The 24,095-nt window shown below is 46.2% G+C and overlaps 1 protein-coding gene and 1 long non-coding RNA gene across 4 annotated transcripts in view; one reads left to right on the top strand and one right to left on the bottom strand.

Moving 5' to 3' along the window:
• EPB41L1 (erythrocyte membrane protein band 4.1 like 1) overlaps window positions 1–16,769 on the bottom strand; it is a 164,082-nt gene extending 147,313 nt beyond the window's left edge. For all 3 annotated transcript variants that reach the window (XM_079978814.1, XM_079978816.1, XM_079978817.1), the window contains exon 1: window positions 16,668–16,769. The gene's annotated coding sequence lies outside the window, so the exon portion shown is untranslated. The remainder of the gene's footprint in view (window positions 1–16,667) is intronic.
• A 174-nt stretch (window positions 16,770–16,943) lies between these two features.
• Window positions 16,944–24,036, top strand: LOC307218189. The gene is made up of 2 exons (XR_013839868.1): window positions 16,944–17,525; window positions 23,893–24,036. It is a non-coding gene; the product is annotated as an uncharacterized lncRNA (long non-coding RNA).
• Window positions 24,037–24,095: the final 59 nt, after the last annotated feature.

Below are 24,095 nucleotides of genomic sequence, written 5' to 3'. Positions count from 1 at the left end.
TGCTGAACTAGAACTCCCATCACCCTCAGCAAGCATGACCAAGGATTATAGGGAACTGAAGTTCAGCAACCTTCAGAGGGCCAAAGGTTCCCTACACCTGCCATAAAAGCTAGAAATTTGCTTTAAACCATGGGCATAGCCAGGATTTATTTGGAGGGGGGCAGGCATTATTTTGGGTGGGGCAAGCATTATGCTTGGGGGGGGGCGCAGAACACAATTGGTCAGTTAAATATTTTTATTTATTTACCTGTTTTAGGAGGGCACCTGCCCCCCTCCAGCCCCCTGGCTACTCCCATGCTTGAAACTAAAACAATTCTCAGAATGCACCAAATTCTGCATGTGCACAGACTCTTAAAACTCCACCCCACCTATAAATGCCAGTTGGTTAAAACAGCAAGCAACAGAGAAAGAAATAACAAACAAAGCCAAGAACAGACAAGAGCAAAGGGGCAGGGGCAGTGCAAGTAATTATCTATCAATGGCAAAGCCAGCTATTCTTGATATTCCAGTTCTCCACCTCTAGAAGCAAAGCCTGCCAACTGTTTTCTAAATAAACATAGCAACATACACTGCAAGGACAAATCCTCAAAACACACTTGTAACAACATTTCTTTAACACAACAGCAGCTGCAGAAGAATGATTAATGCAGTGCCGCAGACACAGCAGTCCATCTATAGGACCTTAATAAAAGTTCAGGAAGTGGCAATGGCAAGTTAAACAGGTAGTATCTTGGAGAAAACACGTTCCTTCTTGTGAAACCTCTTTCTGGGGTTTGGTTTTGCTTTGTTGCTGTTCTCATTTTACTGTGACATCTTGAATCTTATTATATGTTTATTGTGACATTTTTACTTAACTCGCAATAAATGGCTTCCAAGTGGAAATCCACACGATCAAGTCTTGGTTGTAATTGTGGCCAGCAGTTTTACGCACAGGCAAAAACAAGAACCCTTGCCATACAAACAACTACAATTCAGCCAGCGTGTCACCTTCCACCTGACCCTTTTTGACTCCTTATTCCTCATGAGCATCTCGGTTTCAACAAGCCTCTTAACAACAAAGGGGGATGGGGCGAAAGGCACATGGCAAAATTACATCACGGTATTCTGCTAATGAAGACCTTGAACAACACTGCCTCCAGCTAAGTTGTACTAGCACTCATACAGTGAAACTCAAATATACACAGTAATATTAATGAAACCACTCGTCGAGGTAATTCTTCGTGTTACATATACAACAGCCTAGCTCAAGAGTTGCCAATGTGATGCCCTGATGATGACAGGACCTTGTCATTTCCAGCACCACTGCTCTGGAACAACCTCCTGGGAGAGGCTTGCTTAGCCCCAGCACTGTTAAAGTTTTGTCATTGGCTAAGAAGCAGTACAGTGGTACCTCGGGTTAAAATCATGCTCCAGCAGCAGGAGGCCCCATTAGCTAAAGTGGTGCTTCAGGTTAAGAACAGTTTCAGGTTAAGAATGGACCACCGGAACGAATTAAGTACTTAACCCGAGGTACCACTGTACAAGGCAACTTCAGGCAGGGGTTTTTGTACTGTGTGATGGGGTATGCGATGTGGCACTCAATCTGGGTTGTGTTTGATTGCTGCTTTGGTTTTAATGTGGTTTTGTTGCTGTTTGTACTTTCGGGAGATTGTTTTTTTTTTTAAAAAAAATGTTAATGTTAACCGCTTTTGATAAAACAAGAGCGGGATATAAATGAACAGACACTCAGTGCTCAAAATCAGCCAGGCGCCTTTTGCACCCGACATCTCCACCATCTGGAGGTGCGTGCCTGGGGATCATTGGATCTGGACTGTATTCACACACCAATATGACACCCTGTTGAATTCTATCAGTTGCATTTCATCCGCACAATCAGAATGAATTTCAGTTAGCAAAGTGCTTTTGTGAGCAATCTGAGCAAGAGTGGCAAACAACGCTATAGCTGTTACAGCTTGTCTTCACTTACCCCACCCCACTGCCCTGCTCACAGTTGTGAAGAATATTCTTACATTATGAATGGTCCATGTCACCATTAAGAAAAGGAGACACCCCAAAGAAACAGTCCTGGTGTTCTTTTTGGCTTCATTCCAGGGGGGAGGAGGAGGAGGAGGAGGAGGAGGAGGAGGAGTGGAGTTTGGATTTGATATCCCACTTTATCACTACCCCAAGGAGTCTCAAAGTGGCTTACATTCTCCTTTCCCTTCATCCCCCACAACAAACACTCTGTGAGGTGAGTGGGGCTAAGAGACTTCAGATAAGTGTGACTAGTCCAAGGTCACCCAGCAGCTGCATGTGGAGGAGCGGGGAAGCGAACTCAGTTCACCAGATTACGAGTCTACTGCTCTTAACCACTACACCACACTGGCATTCATGACCCAAGTTCAATATCACCTGTTTCTCCTGACATTTTATGATCCCAAACTAATTAATCTGCTTTGTCCAGAGTTGGCAGTTTACTTGGAAGAGCCATGAAAGCCCTTTTCCAAAGCACTGCCCTATTTGTGAATTCACTGAAGAGAACCGAGTCCTCATGGGTGCATTTGCTGTGCTCAAGTGGTTTCAAAGCCTTGCAATCTTGCACCCATAAAACATGAAGCAGCCCACTGGAAAGCAATTGTGTTGAAAGAGATACCTTATCCAACATGACTCAGTGTTTAAAGTGTAGCTAGTAGAGGAGTGCTTTTGTAGCTAGTAGAGGAGACAGAATCTTGATCCAGTGAGATATATATATGAGATATATTCACCCCACAAAGGTGAAGAAGAAAAAAATATTCTGCAGTTCAATTCTATTTTAGAATTAAGGAAAAGATAAAACAAGTCTCCATGAAGCCACATGGGTAAGCAGCTCAGCTGCACAGGTGTGATCTCCTAGAAATTGCACTGAACTGCTTCAAAATCCTGCTATTCCTGCTTTTGCACTCTTGAATCCACCTGCCTAACTGGTAATAGGGCAAAGTACAAAGCTCAGTGGGAGACAGACTTTTGAGCATGTTAAGTTTAGACAGAGATGGAGAACCTGTAGCCCCCTCTATGTTGTAAGTATGTCTCCCACCAACCTCAGCCAGCAGTTTCCATGGAGGGCCACAGCTTCCCCATTCCTGGCTGGAAAAATACCTTGAAATGCTTTTCTATTAGGGAAGGAAAATGCACTAGATCACATGGTTTCTCTTGGTGGAATTTCTCCACAAGCTAGAATTAGCCCTGGAGCTGACCTTGACACACAAGACGTCTGCAGAGGCATCTATTATATTCAAGACTATGTGGGTTGGGGAATAGAAAGGCCAGCCTTCCCTCTCAGGAAGGGCAGGTGGCACATCAAAGGAAATGTTGCCACAAGATCCATGGTTCTGATCTAGCAAAGCAAGGCTATGAACAGACTGTTAGATTGTTGGAGACCATCCTGGCTGCGAGTCCTGGAAGACCTGTTCCTTGTCTTGCAGGCATTTTCCACCAGGCCTGGGAGGGCAGGGCCCTGACTGACTCCAGCTACGAACGCTGAGGCTGCTGATCAGACTCTTAGGTGTTGTTTAAGGGATTTTGTTGGGGAGGGGCTGTTGCCACTATTGATATATATATATTTTGTATCGTCATTTTAGATCTTATGATTTATGTGGAAATTGTTCAGTTTGGTTGTGTATTTTTGAGGTTTTATTTATGACGACTTTTGTTATGTTGTGTCTATGTGTTTTTTCCATGTTGTAAGCTGCCTAGAGGATGGTTTGGACTATGGAAAAGCAGCATACAAATAAAATTATGTATGAATATATGTTAAGAGCTAGGGCAGTAGGAAATAACTGAGTAGGAATGAGCTCCTAGACCACTGAAAGCAAGATTGGGGAACCTGCCTCCCTACAGATCTTGTCCAATCCAACTTAAAACAATCCAACAGCATGGCCAATGGTGACTGGGGATTCCCCATCCCTGAACAAAAGGTGGGATGCAAACATTGTAGTTACCATGACAAGTTCATTCTCTGTAGGGGAGAATTGGGATCCATTATGTGGGCTGTCCCCGCCCTTCTCACCACTGGCAGGAAGTTACGATTTTGAGGAATACACCAGGAGGCAAGACAATCCCTTAACTCCTGTTCAACTCCTGCTTAAGCAAGTAAGTGCATAATCACAGCATAGGGAGTAAAGGATAGGAAAAGGAACACTGTTGTTTCAATGGGACATGCCCCTCTATTCACTGAATGCAGAATCCCTACTGGCCCCTGGAACCAGCACAGGTACAGAGGAGAAAGGAAAACCCTGATATAGGCTGAAGAGCAAGAAGGCTGAGAAGGAAGACAGGAGGCCTCTGGAGGGAAGATGTCCCACGCCCCTCCAGGCAAGCTTCCCAGATTCAGTGTCCAATAGCCTCCCCTGTGCACACAGTGGTACCTGGGAGGGCCAGATCCCAAGTCTCCCTACAGAGAAGGAACTTATCATAGTAAATACCGATGTTCGCTTCTCCCGTAAGGGAGAATTGGGGTTCATGATGTGTGATGTATCTCAGCAGTGTCCAGATCAGGTGGGGAGCCACTGTGGGCCCTACCTCCTCACTATGAACCACCTGTTGGAGCACCTAAGGAGGCCTCCACTGTGGTGCAGGTGTCCCAGAAAAGGCTCTCCTCCTGAGAAATGGGCCCCTTCCACTGTGTTTCAGCCTTTTCCTAGGCTTCCCTCCCAGGCACAGAAGTCCAGAGGCCTCCAAAGGGCTGTATGCCCCCAAAAAGGCCTAGGGGGTAAAAAATGGATTGAGAGGAGGGAGAGAGAGAATGAAAACCTGGTACAGACAGCGGGAGAGAGCTGAAAGAGGATGCAAGAAACAAAGACAAAGGAAGGAAACAAAAGGAAAAATCCCTTCCAAGATGGCGTTCCTGCCTTTTTCTTTTGCCATGCCTAGAGCAGGCAAGAAACCTCCTAGAAGTGGCGAAGGCGGGAAATAGTTAGGGGGTTGTCCTGCCTCCTGATGTATTCCTCAAAATCTTAACTTCCTGCCAGAGGTAAGAGAGGTGGAGACAACCCACATGATGGATCCCAATTCTCCCCTACAGGAGAACATGGGATATCCTGCCTGATATGCCATTCAAACAATATATACATCACCAAGTAATGCTTTCGGTGTTGCCAACAAGGCCCCTGTGGTGTCAGAAAGCCTGCCAGCCAATGGTGGGCTGAGGGGAGAGAGAATGCCCATGTTTTGTGGCCCCTTCTCTTCTGCGCTTTTAGATATGGCAGCCATTATGCCTATTCACCAGGGCAGCCCTTTTGTGACATGGCACACAAAGCAATCTTTCAAAACACAGAATGTGCCCACTGGCCCAAAAAGGTTGGCAACCGATTACAGTAATGAGATACCAACTCCAGACATGTGCAAGGGTGAGCATTTTCTCTGATCTACACTTATGGCTAGTTTAGGTATGTGACCACACCTACATAATATTTGTATGGGGCAAGCAAGCACATATCTAATAAAGAGTGCACACAGACCTGTTTTGGGGGGTTTTTTTGCCATAAATGTGTGTTGGGGAAATTTATGCATCGTTCCACTCTATGCAAGCTTAATGTTATATGTTAAATATCTCTGAGTGGAAAGGAGGCCTCCATCTTTCCTTCAGGCATACTCCCACAATATACCAACACCTATAAAAGCTCATGGGAGTTTGTGAAGGAGATTAAAGGCTCTTCCTATCACCCTTTGCCATCTCATTAGAGTAGGTGAATTTGCTACAGTTTCTGCACATATCCACCTGCAATTAACAATACACCAGATAGCTTCCAACACTACTGTGTTCAATAGGCATGTCCCTTTAGTGACTGCTCCTTCACACTGTTTGAGGGGAATGTTATCACCTCACTTGGGAGACACCAAAGGGCTAACCAGATATTTAATTGTCTGGCTTGAATCTCCCTTCCCTCACGTGCAATTTCTGAAGGGACACAGTAGAGGGTCAAATAACTTTTGGAGCACGGAGATGGAGAAAGTGAACAAGAAGATTAAAAGGCAGAAGAAGACACAGCCACATCAGGAACAGGTCACCAAAGACAAGTTGCCCTTTCTGTTTTTGCTTCACTCACCATCACAAGAGCAGTTGCCCATTTTGACCACGGTATCAACTGACAGGGTGGGAAATCAAAGCATTCTGATCAGAAGGGGAATGCAGTTCCATAAAGTCCGAGGTTTTATTTGTCTGGACAATCAAAGTAATGACTGCATTTAGCTCTGCTGCACTGATGCCTTAGCCACAATGAGAGGCTTGCAGGCATCAGGTGGAATTCAACATTGCACTATTACAAACATTTCTTCTGTGCAAGAGTATCAGCTTGCCAGGCAGAATGGCCTCCCTCTCCTCCACCTGCATGCTGTTCTTCTGACTCCCCTCAAACCAATTTCTGGGGGTGTGGGGTATGAAGCAGGGAGAAAGCTTTGTTGCATAAGTCAAAGCCCTTGGGCAGTGCTTCTGCTGACAAGGTTCATTAGGTGAATCCTGCCCATAGTGGAAATGCTGATGGAACATTACTATTTTTTGTCTCCCTCATGGGGAAAGCACCAAACTAATTTCCTGACCAGCCCTGGTACATATGAGATCATTTGGAATACTTTAGCATATGGCCTTTTAATAAGTAGGCCAGTCTATACCCTGTTCCTCATACCTTAACTGTGTTTGGAGCCTAATTGGTAGGAATGTTCATTACAGCCAGTGGGTTGTAGTGGTTAAAGTTTTGCACTGGGACCTGGGAGACAAGGGGTGAAACTCACTTGGTGACCTTGAACCAGTCACTGTCTCTCAACTTAACCTACGACAGAGAATTGTTACAAGAGTACAATGCAGTAAGGGAGCACCATGTATGCCACCACCAGCTCCTGGGTGGGGCGTGGTGGTAGAGCATAAAATAAATATATGCCCTCTAGACATGGCTTGCCCAACTTCATCCTTGCAGCCATAATTTATCGGACCATAATTTATTTAAAAGAGTTGTTCCTGTCTTGTTCAGAATTTAACTAAGGTAGCTCATAGATAGGCCTTGCCCTATCATGAGGCAGAAAGAGGCAGGTGCCTCAGGCGTTGGCTGCTGTAGGAAACAGCCCTCATCATTTCCCCAGGGTCTCTTAAACTAGCTTCCTGTTCTGCCCTCAGGTACAATGAGGGATGTTGCTCCATCATCACTGCAACTGCTCAGGTTCTCCACATGGAATTGGGTGGGGAATGCCATCTTGTCTGCCTCAGGCAACAAAATGTATTTGGCCTGCATATATAAATAGAAGCTGGGGGTGCACACATGCATTTGTTGTTTGTTGTTTTGCTATGTATTTTGTGGTTTTTTAATACAGTGGTACCTCAGGTTAAGAACTTAATTTATTCTGGAGGTCCATTCTTAACCTGAAACTGTTCTTAACCTGAAGTACCACTTTAGCTAATGGGGTCTCCCGCTGTGCCACGCCGCCACCACGTAATTTCTGTTCTCATCCTGAAGCAAAGTTCTTAACCCGAGGTACAATTTCTGGGTTAACAGAGTCTGCAACCTGAAGCATCTGTAACCCGAGGTAACACTGTACTGTAAACTGCTCAGATGAAGGTATTTAAATTTAAGTGATATTAATAAGAATAATTAAAACATCACAAAAAGATGGAAAAAGAACCAATGTTGCCCAATCCAATAGATGTCAGTCCCTTACACCAGTGGTTCCCAAACTTTTGTAGGCCTCCTCCGCCTTTGTTCCATAAACTCATCCCCAGTGCCCTCTACCCCATAAAGAGTAATATTCAGGATAGTGGTTCACACGACCCACAAAGAAAGTTTATAACACAATAAAATTCAGAACCGTAACAATTAATTGCACATTTATTCAATACCCAGTTAAAACGATTTAGTTTAATTAAGTCAACAAAACTGATGAACTTGAGCTAGTGATATCAGCATTTCAAAATCACATAGTCATTGACACCTCCAGCACCCCCATGCCACCCACTTGCCTCTTAGCATCCACTAGGTAATCCCCCCCCCCAGGGGTGGCACCACCCACTTTGGGAACCCCTGTGTTAGAACAAATGTAGCACTGCCCAAGCAGCCTCATCCTGCCCTCAGCCATCCTGCACCTGACTGGCTTCAGTCCAGGGAGTAGTGCAGTCTGTCACCTTCTTCCTCCTCAGCCTCAGCGTTGCCCTTGTAGAATTCAGGAGGACGTGGAGAAAGCTACTACAAGTCTCAGTGGGCAACAGCCACCACTGCTCTGACCTAAGAAAGATTATTTTTTAATATTCCTAAAAAGAGGGACTTCACAGATGAAGGGATATAGTTTAGTGGTAGAGCATGCGCTTTGCATGCAAATATCAGTATTTCTGCCAATATAATATGGCCAAGCCCCTTTTTAATAAATAGATATCAGCTCTCCCCTTTTTTTGCAAGGCACCAAAGCCCAGGTGGGCAGAGAAGGAGAGAGAAACCGCAGACACCTGGACTGCCCAGCAGTGTGTGCCATGTTACCCAATATCGACAGAAACTCCTGCCAGCAGAAACGGCGCCAGATCAATAGTGCATCTAATTAGAGCACTTTAATTGCTTCCATTGTTCATTCGGATCCATCATCCCCACACTGTAGTTCCAGAAATATCCAACAACGCCTCTTTCATCCTCCTCCTCTCTGCCTCTTCAACATTTGCATTAATACGAGAAAGCCACTTTCCAGATTCCAGACCTCTGATGGGAGAAATGGTGGAGGGGGGGCGGTTGAAACCAGCAGTCTGTTGCCTCCTCTGCCTTCAAACGCTTGACATCGCTCCAACTTCACCTGCCTCACTACAAAAAGCAGCCCTGACAGACACTCATACCTGGCTGCCCCCAGCCAATCATGCTTTCCAGCAGCACTAATGGCAACAAACAAGATTAGTCCATTACAAAAAGAGGTGTCATTATAATGCACAGTGGGGTTTTGCTGGGCCTTCTTCTTACAAGTCTCCATCCCTCCCCCCCCCTCCACACACACACACACACGAGCAATGAAATGACTCTCTCTCCACCAAAACGCAGCTCCCGTCAAGATCCTGCACCAAGGAAGAAATCAAAGCTAAAAATATCCACTGAAAGGTGCCACACTACAGAGACAGGCATAGGGATAGGGAGGGCCATGAATTTATTATGAGCCCCTAACACAGCTTCAAACAGCCTTTGATCTCTCCCCCATTTATTCAAATTTTAGGGGGAAAGGGGGAGAAGAGAAGACAGACAGAAAGAAAACAACATTTCCTTTGTGCAGAAGGAGACTGCTCCACCCTGTGCATTTGCATTCAGATCTGATGCATGGTAAATACCACTACAGAATACATCCCAGGTCTCCCCAGCTTTGAATACAATGGAGGAATGGGAAAATGTTCAGCAATAAAGAGATGAGATTAAAGAGTTAAGAGCCCATTTGAATCTGCAGAGCACTTTGGGGTCTGTTTAACAAACAAGGGTCTCTTTTTTCAAATATGAATTGCAAGGAGAGGCAACAGTAGAGGCTTTCCAAATAATTCAAGAGAGAGGAACCTTTTCTTCACTCCGAAGGCCATACTTTCCTCTTGTCAACCTTCTGGGGGCCACATGCCAGTGGTGGCGGATGGGGTCGGAGACAAAAGTGGACAGAACAGCTTGTGTGAACCTTACCTAGACAACAGGCTAGTGTCTACGTGCAGCTACACCCCTATCTCTAACCTCCACCCAGGTAAGCAAAAATGCATTAATCAGAATTCAAGGATACACTCCAGTCAGGCAAAAAACACACAAGAATGCTGGAAGTAGGGCCATTTATGGGTGTGGCTGGGGATACAGCATGTCTTAGGTGGAATCCCAAAGGCCACCTAAGAAGGCTTAGCCCAAGGTTCCTCTTGGAATAACTGAACTGGGGTTGCAGAAGTCAAATTAATACCCTAGGTGGAAGAGAACAAATGACGTGCATAGAAGCTTATTGCTACATTTAATTCTGTGCATCACAGCTGTTACTATTACCAAAACTAGCAACACTCTTGCTGTGGTGCTTAATCCAAGCTGGTAGACATTTTCAACTGCCTGAGTTATTGTGGAAATAGAAAGTTGCCTGCAAAAAGATTTACAGGTGGTCAAACGGAGATCTTGCTCAAAGCCACGTGGAAATACACAAAGAAAAAGCGAAGCAACCCTTTGCACCTAGGAATCCAGGTCTGGATTACGTAATCTGCAAAGCAGCCTTGCCCAACGGGTGCCCTCCAGGTGTTTGGAACCGCAAGTGCCATCAGCATCAGCCAGCATGGCCAATGGATAGGGACAATGGGAACTATAGTCCAGAGCAGCTGGGGGGTACCATGTTGGATAAGGAGGCATCAGAGCCTTCTTAGCAAGAAAAAACTCAAGGGAGTCATGTTAGCACCAGTGTGGAAGTGTTTGTACCAAAGGATGGAACCTGCCATCTTTCACCATTGCCTTCAACACAAGAGCATGGCTAACATAATAAACATCCTGATGTTTATTGCCAGGGCGCCCTGACACAACTGTCATAACTTTCAATAGCTATCAGCCAGCTCCTGCAAGCAAGCATTTATTTAGATGGTTGCACTAATCCTTGCAATGGTTTTGGTGGCAATTTTCTTTCATTCTGCAAAATACAGCGGGAACCTGCTGACTCAGAGGCATCTGACTGCTCCGATGAGAACAATGGGCTGCTCAGCTACATCTGTCAGATGCACTGTGCACAGGAACTTCCATACAATTTTCAAGACAGCAAATTTACACATGTATGTAGGTGTGCATGTGTGCCATACGTTTTGAACAATGTAATTCAATAGCGGGGGGAATTCTCTCTGCTTTATTCTGTTCACTATTCCCAGCAAACCATCACTCTGGAACAGAGACCTGTGTGTGTGTGTGTGTGTGTGTGTGTGTGTGTGTTTATTTGTGTGTAAGGCCTCTAGTGCCAAAACACAGCTTTTCATCTTGCAGGGAATGACCCAATCACTTCAATGAAAGGGGCACTAGTGGGTGTACAAAAACTTGCCTCCTTTATTGAAGTGAATGGAGAAGTCCACGTGGGTGCTTCAGAGTACATAAGGGGCTCTGGATTTAGGACAACACTACTGTGTTAGAAAGGAATCTCAAAAAAGGGGTGAGAAATGCTGAAATGATGCCTAACAGATACAGAGCTGCCAAACCTGTCCTGTAAAAATTACAACACACCAAGGAGTATATTTTCATTCAAACACATACACACACTTCTCTATGAGGCAATGACATGATTCCCCAGGTAACAAAATATTAACATTGCATTCCACTTCTCCCCTTTTGCAAAACGTCAAAGCAAAATCATGCAGCTTGCTAGTGAGTTTCCACAAACACCATGAGAAAGAAAGTGAAATCTCTTAAGCCAATACCTTCGGCATCAGACCTTCCAGTTTCCCAAGAAAGGTAAGACATCATGGGAAGTTTTCCAAAGGCAGCAACTGGGATTCAGGTCTCCAACTGATCTCCATAGTTCAAAAGAAAAACAAAACGTGTCTTGCCAATGGATCAAAATGGACATGGTTTGCAAATTTTAGTTTTAAGAGTGCAAATTCATTCCCAATGAAATCAGTGCTGCAAAGATCCACCTCTTTCATTAGGGAAACCCCTTGGAATGCAACTCCCCTCATCGAAATACTTGGAGGAAGAGATGTACAAACATCATTGTTGTTTGGAAACAAAACACACTGGTTCTCCTCTCCCAGAGCTAAGAGTTAATCAACCACCTATTTCTGCAGCACAGCAGAGCAGTCAAACTGCACCATCCTCAAGATGTATATGTGCTCCCATTGCAGCGGGGATCACAAATGCTTCATCCCTATTTATGGAAAATGCCTGATTTAATGCCTCTGCTACCATCCAAAGTTGCTGTTAAAGCAATAAACGCAACCCAGTGGTTGCAAACAGAATGGGGACATTTTTCACTGCCATCAATGGTGGGCACAAGGGAGGTACACACTGGGCACAAAGATAAATGGGCAGGAGAGAGAGAGGAAGTATCAGTAAGGTTTAACACGCCAACTCACGTTTCTCATTCTGCTCTGAGGCTGAAAAAAAGCTATACTGTACCGGGCAAAAGATTTGTTCCGTGTGTACACTTATATTTATTACCACAACACCTGTCGTGCTGATGGGCAGGGTGGGGAAGTGAGGGTGTATACCTGCAGTACATCCAACTTGCACTTTGCAAAAAAGTTATTATAACCCCTTCCAGCAGAGCACACCAGCACCAAGAAGGAAGGCAGGTTTTGTGCTCACTGCACCAGTGTACTGAGGGATGCCACTGGATCCTAGGCTCCACTCTCATAGTGGTCCAAGTCATTCTAAATTAAACTGCATGCCAGCTGTACAGACCTATCCTGGGTTCCATTTTTTTTCTTCACAATAGAAATTGATGGATGCAGACTGTCCAAATGTAAGGAGGGAGCACCATCAATCCTTCTTACACCTGCCTTTGAAATCCAGAAGCATATTACCAAAGGGTCCAGAGTGTTGTTCAACCTGCAAAGCATAAACCATCTAAGAACTGGTGCTCCTATCAAATAATTATCTGTGTAAACAAACTGGCTCTGGGCCACCAATGGCAGGAGGGGAAGGTTGCATGAGGCCAACTTTTGAAGATTCCACACAGACACTCAATATCCAGCTTTTTCTCTTCTGCTCAAGTTGCTTAAAACTTACCTTGCTGAATACAACACAAAGGAACATCACAAAGCCTGTTAAGAGTAAATCCTTGCTTGCAGAATTGCACCTCACACCCCCACAGCAGGAGAAAAAATAGCAAAATCTTTGACAGGCAAAGAGGGTTTGAGCAGATTTTAGAGAAACAAAACACAAAGGAGGGGTGAGGAAAAGCCATGTGCTGAATCTCTATAGTACTATCAGTATCCTATTCAGCTTCAAAATGTGCCTGCATATTTAAAATTGAGCACATGGTCATTAACAAGTCATCTTCTGTTCAATTCTCCTTTCCTCTACAAAAGCTTCTCCTGATACTCAAAGTTAGTTAACAGCCACAAAGGGAGGATGAGAAACAAAGACATCATATCACACCCAAAATATCATCAAGGGATTCAGTCAATCATAATGAACACAAAGAGGAGTTGTGCAGCTTCAAACTGCTGCATGTCTCAAGTAGATGACAGGAAAAATCAAGGCATGACAGGTACAGAATACTATCTTAACTCATTTAGGCTGCTAGTCTCTGCACGCTAACCAATGACAAAGTCCCACTGAACTTAATGAGACTCATATTCAAGTGATCGTATATAGGACTGCACAACACAGAACATGCAATGCAGAATGAATTCAACTAGGCAAGCTTCCACACATGGTGGAACACAATAAACTGCCTTATACAGAATCAGGCTATTGGCCCATCTAGCTCAGTATTGCAAACTGAAGGCAACAGTTCTCCAAGATTTTCTGCAAGAGTCATTCTCAGCTCTCCCAGGAGATGCCAGGGACTTTTCTACATGCAAAGCATGGGTTCTACCATAGAGCTCTCATTGTTTCATTGGGTCCAACTACTTCATGGCTCTGTTTTGGTAAATCTGCTTGTCTGAAAGAATGGTGGCCACAGAAACCATGGCAGGCTTGAAGCCTACATAAAGCCAACAATATTATGGTAGTCAGCTGCAACAAAATGGGAGGCAGGGAAACCAATTTGTTAGACTTAGCTTTTAAAGTGGTCCAGTGATGGAATGCTAAATTATTTTGCCTCTCTTCTAACAGAACAAAAATTAAATCCACTAGGTTGTTGCAGCAGAAAGTGAAAGAAAAAAGCAAGATACAACTGAGCAAACATTCTTGGCAGCAAGACTAAAGATACTCCTGCTATCATGCAAGTTTTGGGAAAACATGCCAGTAAGAGGTCTAGAACAAAAGAGGGGGTGTGGCTCAGAAAACTAAAGGTATGGTCATCATGGGGGGGGGGGAATTGGATGTGCCTGCCTTAAATAATGCCACAACAAAAGCCACAATACACAGAATGGATTACAGCACAAACAGCAAAAAGTGAAATACCTCAATGTCTATTACCCACATCAATCAATTGCCAATGACTCAATTAGGAAAATGACTGGTTCACTTCTTGCCATATGATTGTATTTCATGCTGAATATTATGATATTCAAGAAATAGAAATATGCAAGGACCCATCCTTATCCTCCTGTACATGCTTGTTTCATGTTTCAGCATTACATGTTTCAATGTAAATTACCTTCCTGAAATCAACAGATCTATTACTGTTTATGAAGGGCAGGAGAACAACTACAGTTCTATGTGAGTATCAATGGTTGGTCTCTACACCAATCTCTATTATTTTACTGGGCCACTCCTTCAGTGTGTCTGCAGCACAGGATCCAAGATTCACAGGCGTTCTCCACACAGCCACTTTGAATGATATAGCAAGACAGCAAATGCCAGCCTTTAACTCCTTCACTGATATGTAGCCTTAATTGTCAGGTATCCCTCAGTATGAGAATCAGGAGCATTGCAGGAGATGATACTCTTAAGGATTATTTTGCAGATCATCTGCAACTAACTAATTAAACATTTACAGGGGAGAAACTCTACATTAGAGAGACCCAGTTCCTGCACAAGAGGCATGCAGCCTCAATCTGCTGAAGAAAATAAATGCAGATCCCTCCCAAGTCCATGGCAAAAATGTTCAATGAGCTCAGAGATACAAGATGGAGGCCCTGGTGTTCCAAATGACAAAATGCAACAGGAGGCGGGGATCACAAATTGCAATTTGCCAAGTAAACTTACAACCTCTCCTCTGGCAAACTTCCTACAGTGCTATGGATTCCTTGACATGTTACATGTTGGCATTCGTGATTAGCTATCAGTTAGCTATGGAGCATTGATCAGCATATGGCAACAATTCAAACAGTGTCTCATCACCACTGAACGGTATCTGAAGCACAGGAGTCAGCGATTTCCGTCTTCAATGAATGGTGAATAGCACAAACTGCCACTTTTCTTGCTCCCCACCGAGAAGTTTTAAAGTCACTAACTTTACCTTGAACTACAAGCAGAACATAACAAAAATGATAATATCTCATTATAAATATGACTAGAGCCTTCCCAAGCATTGCATATCTATTTTATGGGGGGGGGGTTGGGGGGGGAGCCTAACCAACTTGTACTCATATCCTATGCATATTAATTCAGATTTAAATCCCACTGTATTTAATCGTTTTCACTGACATATCAGCATGTCTAGAACTAGGTTGCCTATTAATTAGACAGGAAGCTCCACTGTGCTCAGTGGGGACTTACAACCGAGTAAGGACTTTGAAACCAGACACTCGATTTACCCAGGCCAGCGGTTTCTCTCCCAAACCCTTACAAACCACAAGCAACTCCTTCAAGACTGTTGACAGTTTCAGACACACATCTACTACAGGTGCTACTGGTAGAACAGCATCATTACTGTTCTGAACAAACGCTCAGCGAAGCCGTAAGAGTTCCTAAGATTTCTCAGGACTTCATCAGGAGAAGTTATTAAGCCTTCAAGCCAAACACATATAAGGGGGGTGGGGACGTAAAAAAGTAGTAAATATGTTTCCCCAAACACGATGTTAATATGGAATGTGTTTTTGGCACTCTGCCTGCATGGGCTTCAAGGCTCCGGCCGCACCTAGGACTGGAGTTGGCATTTGGGTGTGGCCCCCAAGCAGAGTCCCCCCTGAAAAGAGGAATTTGTTCCCGGTGCCATCTGAACTTGGCGGGGGCGAGGGATGCCCTAGCGGTAGAGCACCTGCCTAAGGGGGTAAGACTGAAATAAAATAAATATAAGCAAAGGGAAGAGCAACGCCCTTCCAAGAAAGCGCTCCCTCTCCGCCGAGGCTACCCACAAACGCCCCTTTTCCTTCGACTGAAAGGGAACCAGAGTTGGATCTAGGAAGGCGCCTCTGGAGTAAGCGAACTCTTTGATATCGACGCTGGGCAACACATTTTTGCCAGTTCCGAGTTCGCCGCGCGGATTAGTTACCAGGCTTGTCTTTCACAACAGACGGCAGCATTTTATTTTTTTTAAAAGCAACCTGTACCCAGCTCCGCCCTCTCCGTAGATTAAAAAAAAGGGGGGGAATACACACACACACGCCTGCAGAGTAACAGGAATCCGAGATTCGCCCTTTGATCGACTTTGCGAGCGAGCGTGGGGGAGCCGAGCAAGGGAGCAATCGAGCAGCGCCCCCCCCCGCACGCGCCCCCCATATCGCCCTTTCATAAATGTCCAATTCGCTTGCCCGTCCTCGGAAGCGAGCAAGGCATGCATGTATTAAAAAAGAAGGGAGGGCGCTCAGTCCCAGGAAGGAGACATTTCCAAAGGGGCGGGGGCAGTTAAAGACGGATTGCTTCCCTTTACACAGAGAGGATCAACAGGGCGCAAGCACACCTGAACGTCTCTGGCCAGGCTTTTCTCTCTCTCCGTCCCCCCCTCCCCAACTCGGCCACCTCCGTTTCCAGCAGGCAAAGCAGCCAAGGGCGGCGGGGGAGGCGCTGATTCGCCGTCGAGAGGAAAGAAAGGAACACACCCCTCTGCCCCTCTCGGAGGAAAGGAAGATGGGGGCGCTGCACAAGCGAAAAGGCATGGAGATGATCCCGAGGGATGCAAACGAGCGGGGGGGGGGGGAGTTGAGAAGGAAGGGGAAGGAATGTCACCTGGACACGGTCGCTACCGAAGACGCGGTGGGAAAGAAGGAAGCGAGTTTGTAGTATCGTGAGAAAACGCAGACGCGTGACCAGGTCGCTCCCTCCTCCCACTCCTACTCCTACTACCACCGCCGCCTCCCCGGAGACCTCCACGTGATCCCGATGCCCGCCTGGCTCCGCAGAGCTCCAGCCACACTGCCGGGGCGTCGGTCGCCCCTGTTGCCCCGAGTGGCTCCAGCAGGCGGGGCGAGGGGGCGAAGGCAAGCGGTGGCATCGGGGTAAAGGCGAGGGGAAAGATGGGGGTGGGGAATCGTCGGCATGGCTAACCTTTTTCTTTTCTTCCTTTCCCCCGAGTAATCCGGAGTCAAGACGTCCAAGGATCCAAGGAAACGTTCATCTGGCGAGGAGAATCACAGGCTCCCGAGCCTCTTTGCAATTAATTAAAGGGACAAAAAATGCAGATTCCGACGAGTAATGCGGGGGGTTGGGGTTTTAAAAAGCAGCCGCTTCTCTCTCTCTCTTCCCCCTCCCTGCTGCTTTCTTCCTCCAAGAGCGGCAAGAAAAATGAATCAGGCTGGCTTGCAAAGCGGCGGCGAGGGAGGCGGGGGGGGGCTAATAATGCAAGGCAGCTGCAGCGGGAGGCAGGAGCGAGTGAGCAGGAGGGCTGGCAGCTCAGCGAGAGAGGCACGTCATGAGCAACTGAACCAGCCTCCGAGGGAAGGGGGGGGGGAGCGAAAGATCATCTATGCAACCAAACAGCCTTTGCACGGGCTGCGCTGCCTGCAGCCCGGAGTCCTTTCCCCTTTCCCCAGCCTTTCAAAGCGGCGGCGAGGCGCTCGCGGCAGATGCAATCGGATTTCGGAGCAGGTAGGTGGCCCTCCGCACCTGTGCGGATGCATCCGGGGCGGCCCACCCACTCCAGTCCTTTGGCGCGTCCCGAGTGTGAAAAATGCAAGGTTTGATCGGGTTGCTGCAAGCCAATTCCGGGCTAAGCACGCGCTCCCCCCGCCTCCCCGCCCGGTCTGCTCCCAGGCTCCCTCTTCTCTGCCAGTCAGAGAGATGCAAATCAGCTAACCCCACCTCCTCGCAACTCCCTTCTCATTGTTCCGTAAACCAAGGTAAGCACACCACGCCCAAAAATCACACACGGCTCAGTTACTGTTAAGGTCACCGGCGTATATCCGGGGAAGGAGGCCAGAGCTCATGGATCTGTGGGTTTTGTAATGTGCTACCTTACCTGTGGCGATGTGCTGCGGTATAACTATATCTTAAAAGCACTGTATTTTCCTTCACGGTACTTCTGTGTGCATAAAGTACCTTGCAGGGTCTGAACAATTTGCATCCCAGTTTGAAACCTTGGCCGGCATGAAAATTGGCATCCCAGTTTGAAACATCTGCTTGCATCAATATTTACCTCCAAATAAGCAGCTTTTAAGTGTGGAAACCTACAGCAAGTTAAGGCGAAAGCAGTGGTTATATTTCTAATGATTTCCATGCTGCCATTCCAAGGTGGCTCATAAGAACGAAATCAAAACAAGTTGAAATGCATTTTTTTATAAATCTCAATCCTGGGCCACCCAGTGAGCTTTGTGGATTTTCAACTGCAGTCTTTTCCACCTCTTCTATTGTGTCTGCGGTTGTATGGCCCAGCCACACCCATGTGTACAGTATTGTGTGCAGGCGATACTAGCTGGCATACATGAAGACAAATTGCAAAACTGGGGACACTAAAATATCAATTACGTGATTCCACCTTTTGTGATGGGCTGCATAATCCTATACTCATATAACGCCATTCCACAGGTATAGCAGCAACATAGCTAATACATATTCTGCCTGGTATGGGAGGTCACAACCATAAAGCCTAGGGAATGCAGAAGCAATGTAAAAATGGCAGACACGCCCAAAGCAACCCTGGATATCGCCACAGTCCACCGTTTAGGGATTGTGGTCAGCGTAGAAGCCCAGACCCAGAGCAAACCTGCGCAGGCCAAGCCAGGGGTGTGTCCATCACACTGCCATGCCCCCAATACTCAAGGACCATGGGGTAAAGCAAGTGTAAGGTGAAGGTAAGGTAAAGGACCCCTGCACGGTTAAGTCCAGTCAAAGGTGACTATGGGGTTGCTCATCTTGTGTCAGGCCAAGGGAGCCGGCGTTTGTCCACAGACAGCTTTCTGGGTCACATGGCCAGCATGACTAAGCCACTTCTGGCACAACGTGACACCATGACGGAAACCAGAGTGCATGGAAACACTGTTTACCTTCCTGCTGCAGCGGTACCTATTTATCTACTTGTACTGGTGTGCTTTCGAACTGCTAAGTTGGCAGGAGCCAGGACAGAGCAACGGGAGCTCACTCCATCACGGGGATTTGAACCACCGACCTGATCGGCAAGCCCAAGAGGCTCAGTGGTTTAGACCACAACACCAAGTGTACAGCCAAGGCAGCCCTGTGGTGCTCTCTGTTAGAACAATGGCAGACACATTTGGGATGTTTTCTTCCTCCCCACCCACCTACATTGAGGAAAGGTATAAAACCAGGCAGCACAGGGCTTTTGCACACAGCTTTGCAGGTAAACTTCCTTTCAGCTGAGGCATGTCTATACTTGATCCATATATGACATCAGGTGTAGGCAGAGGTGTACCTGTGCTCCTTTGCACCCTCGGCAAGGATATTTGGCTGCCCAGAGCAGCAGCATGTGAAGCATGCTGGTGAGACAGAGCAGAGAGGCCAGATTTTCACATGTTCCTGGGCCTGTGTCTTTGGCAGGAGCCCAACTGACCAACTCCTAGGTGTGCCTGTGGGTGTAGGGCAGGTGGGCCTGGCCAGAATGGGTTCACAGGCCAAATGGTGGACCTATTTAGATCCAAATGTGGGAGGTTCCTCAGCCCAAGAGAGGAGGGGAAGGAGGAAACTCGCATCTTGTGGCAATGGTGAGACTGGCATTCTGCCAACAGAGCAGGACTTCTGATGAACCTCTCAGCCAGCAGTGCTCCAGTACAGATTTGCATCCTAAAAAGCTAATAAATGTAAAACTCAAATTTTAAACCAGAAATTTACACCTAGGGATGTTATCACTATATACTAATACTAGTCTGAGGGGGTTAGGGTTAGGGTTGAAAAAGATAAATATGAGTGGGAATTGGGCAACTTACGGAAAATTAATACAAAAGGAAGGGAGTAAATGGAAGATGAAGCCATATGAAGAAGTTAAAGCTGCACTATCGCCAAGTCAATGAAATGTTTAAACAGGATTTTAAGGGAAAAGGATTTGATGAAAATAAATCAAAGTTTGAAGTAGAGATATTAAGCAATAAATATAAAACTTTGTCTAAAATGTACAAATTGCTGCTTGAATGGCATTTGAAAGATGAGGAGGTAAAGTCGGTTATGATACATTGGGCTAAAGATTTTGGGTATAATATACATTTAAATGATTGGGGGAAACTATGGAAAGAAGGTTTAAAATTTACTGCATGCAATGCCTTAAATTGTGATGAAAATGATGTATAGATGGTATATTACACCTGTTAAATTAGCTAAAATGTACAAAGTGAGTAATAAATGTTGGAAATGTAAAGAAAAAGAAGGAACATTTTATCATATGTGGTAGGAATGTAAAAAAGTGAAAAACTTCTGGGAAATGATATATAATGAGATGAAAAAAATGTTGAAATATACATTTATTAAGAAACCAGAAGCATTTTTACTTGGCATTGTAGGAGATGATATAAATAGAAAGGATTGCAAATTATTTTTGTATGCAAGAATATTATTGGCACAAAAGTGGAAGCAAGAAGAAATACCGTCAAAAGAAGAATGGAGGATGAAACTGATGGACTATGCAGAATTAGATAAATTACCGTATTTTTCGCACCATAGGACGCACCGGACAATAGGACGCACCTTGTTTTAGAGGGGGGAGAACAAGGGGAAAAAATTCTTCTGCTCTCTGCCCAGCGCCCCTTCAGCGAAGCGGCAGGAAGCGCTGCGCAGAGAGTGGGAGAATTTTCCCCCTTTTGTTTTCCCGCTCTAAAACAAGGTGCCGTTTAAGGTGCGTTCAGGTGGCTACCTTGGAAGCCTGGAGAGCGAGAGGGGTTGGTGCGCACCGACCCCTCTCGCTCTCCAGGCTTCAGGTTCCTTTCGACCTGCTCTTTGGGGCTGGCAGGGGAAGCCCACCACCAGCCCTAAAGAGCAGGTCAGGGAGCAGTGGCCATAGGCGTGCGTCACCTCTCCAGCCGGGAGAGGGTCGCGGGGGGGCTGCTTTAGCCCCGTGCGTGCTCTCCTGGCTGGAGAGGTGACGCGCGCCTATGGAGGCTCCTGCCATATGCGCGCAGAACAGGACCCAGAGCCATGCCGAAGCTGCGTGCAGCTTTGGCATCGCTGTGGGAGCTTGCGGGGCTGGGGGAGGAGGAAGCCCTGCGCCAGCCTCCAAACCATGTCGGGAGACAGCGGGAGGGCGCACTGCGCCTCTCCCGCTGTCTCCCGAATTTGCGGGGCTGGCGACGGGGAGGAGCAGGCTTCTCCCCCCCGCCAGCCTTCTAGCCAAGTCGGGGGACAGCGGGAAGGGCGCGCTACGCCTCTCCCGCTGTCTCCCGAGTTTGCGGGGCTGGTGATGGGGAGGAGCAGGCTTCTCCCCCCCGCCAGCCTTCTAGCCAAGTCGGGGGACAGCGGGAAGGGCGCGCTACGCCTCTCCCGCTGTCTCCCGAGTTTGCGGGGCTGGTGATGGGGAGGAGCAGGCTTCTCCCCCCCGCCAGCCTTCTAGCCAAGTCGGGGGACAGCGGGAAGGGCGCGCTACGCCTCTCCCGCTGTCTCCCGAGTTTGCGGGGCTGGTGATGGGGAGGAGCAGGCTTCTCCCCCTGCCAGCCTTCTAACCAAGTCGGGGGACAGCGGGATGGCGGCGTTCCGCCTCCCCGCTGTCCCCCGAGCTTGTGGGGCTGGCGGTGGGGCTCTCCTGAAGCCTGGAGAGCGAGAGGGGTCGGTGCGCACCGACCCCTCTCGCTCTCCAGCTTCAGCGAAAGCCTGCATTCGCACCATAGGACGCACACACATTTCCCCTTCATTTTTGGAGGGGAAAAAGTGCGTCCTATGGTGCGAAAAATACGGTAACAGGAAGAATTTGAAACCTGCGGGACCAGAGATTCACAGAATACTGGTGTAAATTTACGGACTACTTGAAAAGTAATTGTGACGATCAGATTACACTTGTAGGTTTGCAAGAAGTTTTGTAAGGCAAACTATTTGAAATATTGCAAAAGAGGTAAAGAGGGGAACTGTTAGTTAAGATAATTAAAGGCAATATGAATTTAAGAAATGCAGAAGTGATAAGAATGGAGGATCATCAGAGGTGCTGATGGAAGTCCAAAAAGATTGTATAAGAAGTGAAGTTCTGTTGTATGATTGATAATCAGTATGTTAAAATTAATAAAAATTATTATATTAAAAAACAATACTAGTCTGGGGGGTCGGGGATAGCAGGAGAGGAGTATTCCACTCATGCCTGCTTGTGGGCTTCCCATAGGCATTTGGTTGACCACTCTGAAAAAGAGGATGCTGGACTAAATGGGCCTTTGGTTGTTTCCTTATCTACAATGTTGTTAATTGCATAAAGAAATAAAAGGCTTGGCAATTAGCCTCTTGGTACTTCCACCAAGTGTTACTGTTCAGGCTTCCAAGTTACAGTGAAAGCTATTTGCTCTTTTGTGCTTTTACCAGATGGGTTTGTTTCTGCCCACAACCTCCTTGTTTGCTGACCTTTGGGGGCTTATTTTATTTTGTTGTCCTGCTGGTATGTTTTGATGTCCGAAAGAACAATGCCTTCAATGTGAACCATCCTTGGCGTGGCGTGTGTGCATGTTACAGCCCATCAGTGGCCTAGAATTCCACTGTATATTTGCACAGAAATAATTTGCATTAGTTAAATAACATAAAGTCATGCATTTTTAAATGTGCGCAGGCAAACATTCCAGGACTGTGAGCTCCCTAGATATGGAGAATGAGTGCTAACAATGGAGATGGTCCTGCACATTCAGCATCAATTGCGTGTAATATGTTTGTCAATTGATATGCAAATTTGATGTCTCTATTTTGCCTTTGGCCTCAGGCTCCTGACTAACTGCCAAGATGGTAACAGGTGTTGCTAAGTCAATGCCACTTCTTAGATGGCATATTATGTTAGCAATAGGATGCAAGCATTTTTAGAAAGCTTACTATGTTATGGGTGTGGGAGGGTTAGAGTTAGGGTTTTTAAGCGTACAGCTTCCGGGTCATGTGGCCAGCATGACTAAGCTGCTTCTGGTGAACCAGAGCAGCATACAGAGACTCCGTTTACCTTCCCGCCAAAGCGGTAACTATTTATCTGCTTTCACTTTGACGTGCTTTCGAACTGCTAGGTTGGCAGGACCAGGGACCAAGCAACGGGAGCTCACCCCATTGCGGGGATTCGAACCGCCGACCTTCTGATCGGCAAGTCCTAGGCTCTGTGGTTTAGCACACAGCGCCACCCATGTCCCTTGTTCGGTACCACCCATTAAATGCATGTGGACAGGCTCTCTCTAAGGGAGGTCCAAGTTTCATCTGTGCCCCTGCTCACACACGCATGGAGAATCCTGGAAATAAAAGGGTAGGCTGCAAGGCATCTGTGATGGATGCTTTCTGGTGTCATGTAATGAGCCTTAAGTCAGAGATCTGGACTAGATGGGGTGGCTAAGGAGATTCAGTTTCCTCACTAAGTCATCAGCTCCATGGATAAACTCTTGCAAGTCACTTTGCTACCATGACAGGTAATAAAGCATAATGGCAAAAATGGAAAGATAACAGGAATCACCATATAAAAATCAAGTTGTGCTTTAGGGCAGAGCATTAAGGAGGAAACCGATAGATGTTAACTAGTATCATGAACTCCCCCTGCAGTTTCAATAAGTTATTATTCTCTTTGAGCTAAAAAGCCTTGCACAGTATTGCTGTGCGCTATAAACATGCCACATGCGCCATCCAAAAGCACTGAATGAAGTTGTGCTTGGCTAAATTGGGAAAGGACTTCATGAAAGATATTGCAGATTTCTATTGCACAACATACACAATATGGCTGTATTAGCATAAGTCCTTACCCTTAAACTGTCCTCACAACTTGGGGCTGGATTAAACATAGAGTATGTCAAAGAATATAATAGCCCTCTTCTGATTAATTGATTTAACACAGCTTTCATCTCTCCCTCTCTCTCTCTCTCTTTAGCATTCCTCATAGATCAGAAAAGGGTGGTCATTTCTCTCTGAGGATAACAGTTGCTTCGTACTCAGTGGATAAATGTAATTTGCTAGTAGCCTGACTCAAGTGGAGAATGACCACATTCTCTGATGGCAACACAATTCATAGAAACATAGAATCATAGAACTGTAGAGTTGGAAGGGACCACCATACAATGCAGGAATCTCAAC

Source organism: Podarcis cretensis (genome assembly GCF_951804945.1).
Source record: "Podarcis cretensis genome assembly, chromosome: 6".
Classification (NCBI taxonomy): domain Eukaryota; kingdom Metazoa; phylum Chordata; class Lepidosauria; order Squamata; family Lacertidae; genus Podarcis; species Podarcis cretensis.
The sequence above is the reverse complement of the archived record's forward strand: the minus strand, read 5'-3'. Positions and strand labels throughout refer to the sequence as shown.